The 7,714-nt window shown below is 46.6% G+C and overlaps 1 non-coding gene across 1 annotated transcript; it reads left to right on the top strand.

Moving 5' to 3' along the window:
* Nucleotides 1-6,901: 6,901 nt before the first annotated feature.
* On the top strand, nt 6,902-7,012 carry LOC142452016 (U5 spliceosomal RNA). The gene has a single exon (XR_012785083.1). It is a non-coding gene; the product is annotated as a U5 spliceosomal RNA (small nuclear RNA).
* The last annotated feature ends 702 nt before the right edge of the window (nt 7,013-7,714 follow it).

Genomic DNA, 7,714 nt, shown 5'->3' with positions numbered 1-7,714 from the left:
ACCGCTGGGCCTCACCCACTGATGGCCAGGCCCCACGACGCCCCCTGAGGCGCAGAAACCGCTCGTACGCACGAGCGAGCTCACACACATGGGAGGGCACGCACACTCACCTCTAACCTGATAGGCAACGGAGCTCCGGCGCACGCGCAACCTGGCAGGGGCGGTGTCTCTCAGAGGCCCACGAGGAACTTAGGGCGGAGCTCCTTCCTTGCACCTCCAGCTTGGGTGCCAAATCCGAGGAGCCCGCGCAAAGCCAAGGAGGCCTCAGGCGCACGCGCGCTCGCGGAGAGGGGCGGGGCTCCGTTGAGGGCTCCGCCCCTCGACGCTAAACCGCGGCTCCGGACTGCGGAGCGCGGGGCGGGGCTTCGTTCTAGGTTTCCCCGCCCCCAGGTGCGTTTTTCACGCTGCCCTTGAGCTCCGCGAGGCCTCACCGGGGAAACTGGTCTCCCAGCTGAGGGAACCGCGAGTCGCGGGCTGAAGAGCGGCTCGGGCTCTAATGAGAGCGCGCGGCATGGCCTTCTGTTGGGGCCGCTCTGAGGCTCGCCTCCCTGCGCGCGCGAGTCCTCAGAGTCGGATCTGCGAGCGCAGGGCTCAGGAGGCCCGTGTGTGGGGCCTAGCTCGCCCACTGCGGCCGCGCTCCTCATGGCGAGGCTGCTGGTTGCGAAGGACCTCCCTCAGGACAGTTTGCTCCTCCTCCGCCTGAACTCGGGCAGTAGAGATGTCGTGCTTGAGGCAACTACACGCCAGACCCAACTTACATGGGTCAGCAGCCCTCTCCTCCGTGACTCCTGCCCCGAACACGAACCCCCCTGGAAGATGAGGGCGAACCCTCTAGCCAGGTAGCCATCCTTGCCCAGCCCCTGCGGCGGCGCTTTGGCACGGAGTTAGGGGTGTGGTGGTGGGGTTGGCAGAGCAGGCAATATGCCAATGTAGCGCAGACAGTGAATTATGACACAAAACAGTGACCCTTGCCCAGAAGCATCTGTCACCAGATATGGCCCGGGCCCTGGACTCAGAGGGCAAAGGCCATCTATGCATATGGTCACCCCCCACCTTACCCTGTCCCCAGGAGTTGCTGCCAGTCTCAGACTTTCATAGAAGCCACATTTAATGTGGATCAAGCTTAACGTCCTAAGGATTCCTGAGCAAGCTGAGGAATGCCACTAACAGTTGGTACCCCTTGTTGCTCTTAAATAATAAATACCATTTTATCCTACATTAATAACCAAGTGCCAAATCTTGGATGTTTCTATGGCTATTGTGAATGTACATAAAATATTCACTGTGGACATATACATTTTTGTTGTTAGACAAAAGCCATGTTTTGGGGTCAGAAAATGTTACTAAGCTTGACATCTATACCTTGTAACTTTGAAGAGTGGAGAGGAAGCTTCAAACTGGTTGATTCGCTTCCCATAAGCTCTCATCCACCCTATTCCCAAGCAAGAAGATAAATAAATACCGTGGAGTTATCATATGACCCCTCTGGTCCTGGCCTAGCTGAAATATGAGGAAGAGGAAGATGGGGAAGAGGCTCAGTAGCCCTGATCTGCAGTAGGAACGCCAAGCAAGGCTGAGAGCCTGGCGCTCTATTGTCAAGCAGCACGCATATCCATTCAAGCCTGGATTGAGCATAGAAGCTGCAGGAGAATGTTGTCCCATGGTTAGGGAGTCTTCAGCTCTCACCCTCAAACCCTCAAATCTGGTTCTAAAGCAAGCAACTCCAATGCCTCTCCACTGCTGCAAACTCCGGATAAGAAAGGGTTGCCGCTCTACTGGGAGTTACACAATTCAGGGAATTCAGTCCTGAAATTGAAGACTGCGATCCTCCTCTTCCCAGACATTACATTCCAGTCCAACATAATCTTTTCCCATGGAAAAAGAAATCCTTTCACATGTTTGAGAAGAGAGGCCAAGACTGGTGATATTCTGAAATGTAGAAGGTATGTATGAGGAAGGCTATGAGTAGAAATCAGGAGATAGCCACTAAATATGCCTGAAGCTCTCCAACTGAACATGGGTGTGTTTATGAGGTGTCTTCCTAGAGGCTCCTGACATTTTCATTGCTCAAACAACCATGTAAGCCATTTTCTTGCCATTAACGAGTCTGGTCTTCAGCCCCAGATACTGGTGACTCTTCTTCTCTGGTTGCCCATACAACATGTCAGTGACAAATCCGGGTTCCTCTTTGGTCCTGGGTTGGCAGGTCAGGAAAAGAAACAGCATTCTTAGTTTATGACACAAATAGGTCATTGCTTCTGCTTCATCAGATGGCTCCTCATACACAGGCTGCTTCATTTCCTCATAGGCAGATAGAATCACAGCCCGAATGGTGCCCGGCTATCAAAAGAGATAGTGTCTGGGGTCTTAAAGGCTTGAAGGTGAACAAGCGGCCATCAAGCTCAGAAGCAAAAAAGCCCACATGGAAGAAGCACACCGGCCAGTGCGATCACGAGGTGCCAAGGGACCAGGTATAAGGCATCATGCAAAAAAAAACCCCAACAATATAAGTGTGTGTATGTATGTGTATATATGTGTATATGTATATATATACCATATTAAATGAAGGGGGAAGTGCAGAGTGGAGACCCAAGGCCCAAGTGTCGGCCAATGGAGATCCCCTCATAGAGGCGTTTAGGAGAGGAGATGGGTTAATTAGGGTGCGAGGTAGTACCGATGAAGAACACAGCTTTCCCCCAGATCCTGGATGCTTCCTCCCCCCAACTACCATGATCCGAATTCTACCTTGCAGGGCTGGATAGGACAGAGGCTGTACACTGGTACATATGAGGGCTGGAGGTACAGGGAATCCAGGGTGGATGATACCTTCAGGACCAAGGGTGTGAGGGACGATGCTGGGAGAGTGGAGGGTGAGTGGGTTGGAAAAGGGGAACTGATTACAAGGATCCACATGTGACCTCTTCCCTGGGAGAGGGACAGTAGAGAAGGGGGGAAGGTAGACTCCAGATAGGGCAAGATATGACAAAATAATGAGGTATAAATTACCAAGGGCACATGAGGGAGGGGGGAAAGGGGAGGGAGGGGGAAAAAAAGAGGACCTGATGCAAGGGGCTTAAGTGGAGAGCAAATGCCTTGAGAATGATTGGGGCAGGGAATGTATGGATGTGCTTTATACAATTGATGTATGTATATGTATGGATGGTGATAAGAGTTGTATGGGTCCCTAATAAAATGTAAAAAAAGAAAAGAGGAGAAAAAAATGATTAGGGCAAAGACTGTACAGATGTGCTTTATACAATTGATGTATGTATATGTATGAACTGTGATAAGAATTGTATGAGCCCCTAATAAATTGTTAAAATTTAAAAAAAAAAAGAATCACAGCCCGAAAAAAGTTGACCAAAATGCAGATCATGATGAGCATAAAAGATGAGAGGAATAGAACACTGAGAACCCTGTTACTAGAAAATTTGAAATTCTGAAAAGCTGAGACGCAGTAAGAGAATACTGTCTTGTGTGGCATGAATCAAGTTACTGTAGTTCCATTTATACTGACCAAATACCAGGTAGCCAAAGCCATGTATACAAAGAAATAAACTGACACCACAAAGGTCATATGGGTGATGCCAGGAAGAGCGATTTGGATGGCCCTCTGTGCCAGTCACACATCATAGAAGACTCTGGAATACCTGAGGGTTTCAAGATTGTCAGAAATAGGAAACCCAAAATTACCCACCTCATATGATCTACCTGAGCAATGGTACAAAATGAAATGAAATTCATAGGGTTGGACAAGTAAAAATGATGTCAGTGGTCAAGAGGAGTTTCCTGAGAACACAATCAGAACAGTAAATATGCATTTTAAAACAAAGTTGAGTAAATTATACACACTTCTCACATAGGAGGCTCTTTCTTGCACAATGATACAGGCCTCGTCAACAATATAAGCTAAGAAAAATATGAGAATGGCCAGGTACAAGTAAATTTCCACGGACCTGTTCCAGTTAAGGTCAGAAAGTGACAAAGAGTGTGCAGATGCACTGGAGTTTACAACTTCAACTGAGAGACCTCAAAGATGATGGAAACACAACAGAAGAGATTCACATCTGGACTGAAAGTCAAAATCACAGCCCAGGTCTTCCTGGCAAACACTTATCTGCTTTCTGCCTATATGGATCTTCCTCTTATTGGCCATTCATGCAAAAACCTCACACTCTGTGATTCTTTGTGACTGGTTTCTCTCACTCAGAATAATGTTTTCAAGGTTTGGGGTAGCGTATATCAGGACTTCATTCCTTTTTGTGGATGAACAATATTTCAGTGTTGCCAGATCACCTTTTGTTTATCCAATCATCAGTTGACAGCTAGCTGGGGTTTTTCAGCCTTTTGGCAATTGTACATAGCACTGCTATGAATGCCCCTGTACACTTACTGTGTGTGTGTGTGTGTGTGTCCTACTTTCAATTCTCTATAGAGCCCTGCTTGTGTGGTGGGTTAGGCTTTGGACTACTAACTTCAAAGTCACCAGTTAAAAAACATCAGGCACTCCTCTGGAGAAATATGAGGCTGTCTGCTCCCTTAAAGATTCACAGCTTCAGAAACCCATAAGGTACGTCTACTTTACCCCATCGAGTCCCTAAGAGGCGGAACCAACTCGATGGCAAAGAGTTCCATTCTCTGGGACATACACCTAAGGCTGGAATTGCTGGGCCCTCTGTATTTAACTTTTTTTCCCCTTTTCTTTCTTTCTTTTGTAGTACTCTAAGATAAGTTGGGGAGAGGGCTTTCTACTTGGGTAAAGGTTATAGTCTCAGAAACCCACAGGGACAGCTGTATCCTGTCCTACAGAGTCGATATGAGTTGGTATCAACATGATGGCAGTGAATATGGTTCTGCTGGAAGATAGTTCTGTTGCAGTTAGTAGCAAGTAAGTAGTTCTTTTTTTAAAATCATTTTATTGGGGGCTTGTACAACTCATACAACACAACCCATACATATATCCATAGTGCCAAGCACGTTTGTATATTCGTTGCCATCCTCATTCTCAAAACATTTTCTTTCTACTTGAGCCCTTGATATCAGCTCTTCATTCCCCAACCCACCCCCCATGAACCCTTGATAATTTATAAATTATTATTATTTTGTCATGTCTTACACTGTCCAACATCTCCTTTCACCCACTTTTCTGTTGTCCACCCCCAAGAACGGGGTTATATATAGATCCTTGTAATCAGTTCCCCCTTTCTACCCCACCTTCCCTCCAGCCTCCCAATACTGCCACTCTCACCATTGGTCCTGAAGGGTTCATTTGTCCTGGACTCCCGTTGTTTCCAGTTCCTATCTGTACCAGTGTACAGCCTCTTTTCTAGCCAGATTTGTAAGGTAAAATTAGGATCATGATAGTGCGTAGAGGAATCATTTAAGAACTAGAGGAAAACTGTATGTTTCATCGTTGCTACACTGCACCCTGACTGGCTTATCCCCTCCTTGCAGCCCTTCTTTAAGGGGATGTCCAGTTACCTACAGATGGATCTTGGGTCCCCACTCCGCACTCACCCTCATTCACATTGATATGATTTTTTTATGTTGATGCCTGATACCTGATCCCTTCAACACCTCATGAACGTACAGGCTGATGTGCTTCTTCCATGTGGGCTTTGTTACTTCTGAGCTAGATGGCCGCTTGTTTATCTTCAAGTCTTTAAGACCCCAGACTATATCTTTTGATAGCCGGACACCATCAACTTTCTTCACCACATTTGCTTATGCACCCATTTGTCTTCAGCGATCGTGTAGGGAAGGTGAGCATCATGGAATGCCAGTTTAGTGGAACAAAGTGTACTTGCATTGAGGGAGTACCTGAGTGATGACCCAATGTCAATCTGCTACCTTAATACTAAACCTATAAATATATGCACATAGATCTATTTCCCCATCATTATATATAAATATATTTACATACATACATGCCTGTATTTAGACCTCTATAAATGCCCTTTGCCTCCTAGATCTTCCCTCTATTTCCTTTACTTTCCTCTTGTCCAACTATCATGCTCAACCTTCATTTGTGTTTCAGTAATTCCTCTCCGTTACCTTACCCTTAATCAAGCCCTACCAGGCCTCTTACACCCTCCTCACCACCAATTTTGGATCCCTTGTTGTTCCCTTATCCTTGAGTTTGTTAACACCACTTCCTTTCCCCCACCTCCCCCTCTCCCATAACCCTCCCCCCAAAAACTGTCGGTCCTATTGTTTTCTCCTCCAGATAGTTTATCCAGCCTATCTTATCTGGATAGACCTGCAGAAATAATAATATGCACAAAAACAAGACAGAGCAAAACAAAACAACAACAACAAAAAAACAATGACCAAAAAAAGAAAATCCTGTAAATAGTCCAAGGTCTGTTTGTTGACCTTTAGGAATGTTTTCCGGTAGAGTCTGATGGAGTGCCACGCCCTGGACCCAAAGTATATTTTTGGTACTCCCTGGGGACTTCCTTGCTCTGTTCCCCTTGCTGTTCTGCTGCATGCCCTTAGTGTTTTGCCTCAGTGTGGTGGTGTTATATTGAGTGCAATTCCTACACTGTTTCTCCAGTGTTGTCCCCTGTGGGGCTATGGGTCAGTGAGGGATGTCTGTTCGCATAGTGGAGCCAGCCATATGGTCCTCTCTGTGCATTGGCTGCTCTGAGCAAGGATATCATCCTCAAGGCTTGGTGGGTCAGGATGTGCTCCACTCTCTCTTCCTTCCCCTTCATTTGCTCCTGTGTGCTCTGATCTGACATGTCCCTCTCCCTGAGCTGTAGCTTCAGTGCTGTCCTCTGAAGTAAAGTCTTCTGGGGGAAGGGGTGTAGCTGTTCATTTTTTCCCACCTTTTGGTTGTGGTTTTAGATGAAAGTGTCCAGAGAACATTGGTCCACCACCCTATTCATACATGTTTTTTTGACTCTGGTTTCTCTTCAGAGCGTATAAATCTTTTGCCTTTTACTAAAGATTTCCGTGGAGAGATACATGTTTTGTTTTGTGACATGGACTGCCATCCCCACAATGCTATAGCATTCTTTCCATTTCCTCCCTGTGTTTTCCGTTCCCATTCCTTGTTTCCTGCCCTTTCCTGCTTCTCCAGGGCTAAGGCTTCCCTCAGGGTATCCTGTGATTGGTTGATCTTAGGGACACAGGGTCTTCCAGGTCAAAAGTTGAGCCATGATGCTCAGTTCCAGGCGGGGAGGATGTCTGAGGGGCACCGTATTGGTGTGTGTGTGGTGGGGGAGGGGGTTATGTTTAACTCTCTGAAGAACTGCCCAATTGCTTTCCAGAGCAGCTATACACTTTTACGTGCCCACCAACAGTCTGTTTCCAGTAGGAACTTACTCGACAGCACCTAATAGCACAAGAGTATAAAGTAGAATCTCCTGCTGCCTTTGAGTTTTTCATTTCCCGTATGACTAACTGTACTGGACAGTAGTGGGTTGCATGTTGCTGTGATGCTGGGAGCTATGTCTCTGGTATTTCAAATACCAGATGGGTCACCCCCAGTGAACAAGTTTCAGCAGAGTTTCCAGGCAAAGGATATACTATGAAGAAAGGATAAGCTTTCCCCTTCAGAGAAATTAGCCACTGAAAACTTTATGAATCACAGTGGGCCTGGACAATCTTCGGGAAGAGATTGTACCCATTCTGAAGAAAGGTGAAATTATAGAACAACATTACTAATGTCAGAAGCCCTAGTGACATAGGGGTTACATATTGGTCTACT

Source organism: Tenrec ecaudatus, chromosome 6 (assembly GCF_050624435.1).
Source record: "Tenrec ecaudatus isolate mTenEca1 chromosome 6, mTenEca1.hap1, whole genome shotgun sequence".
In the NCBI taxonomy this organism is placed as follows: domain Eukaryota; kingdom Metazoa; phylum Chordata; class Mammalia; order Afrosoricida; family Tenrecidae; genus Tenrec; species Tenrec ecaudatus.
This window is presented reverse-complemented; position numbering and strand designations above follow the sequence as displayed.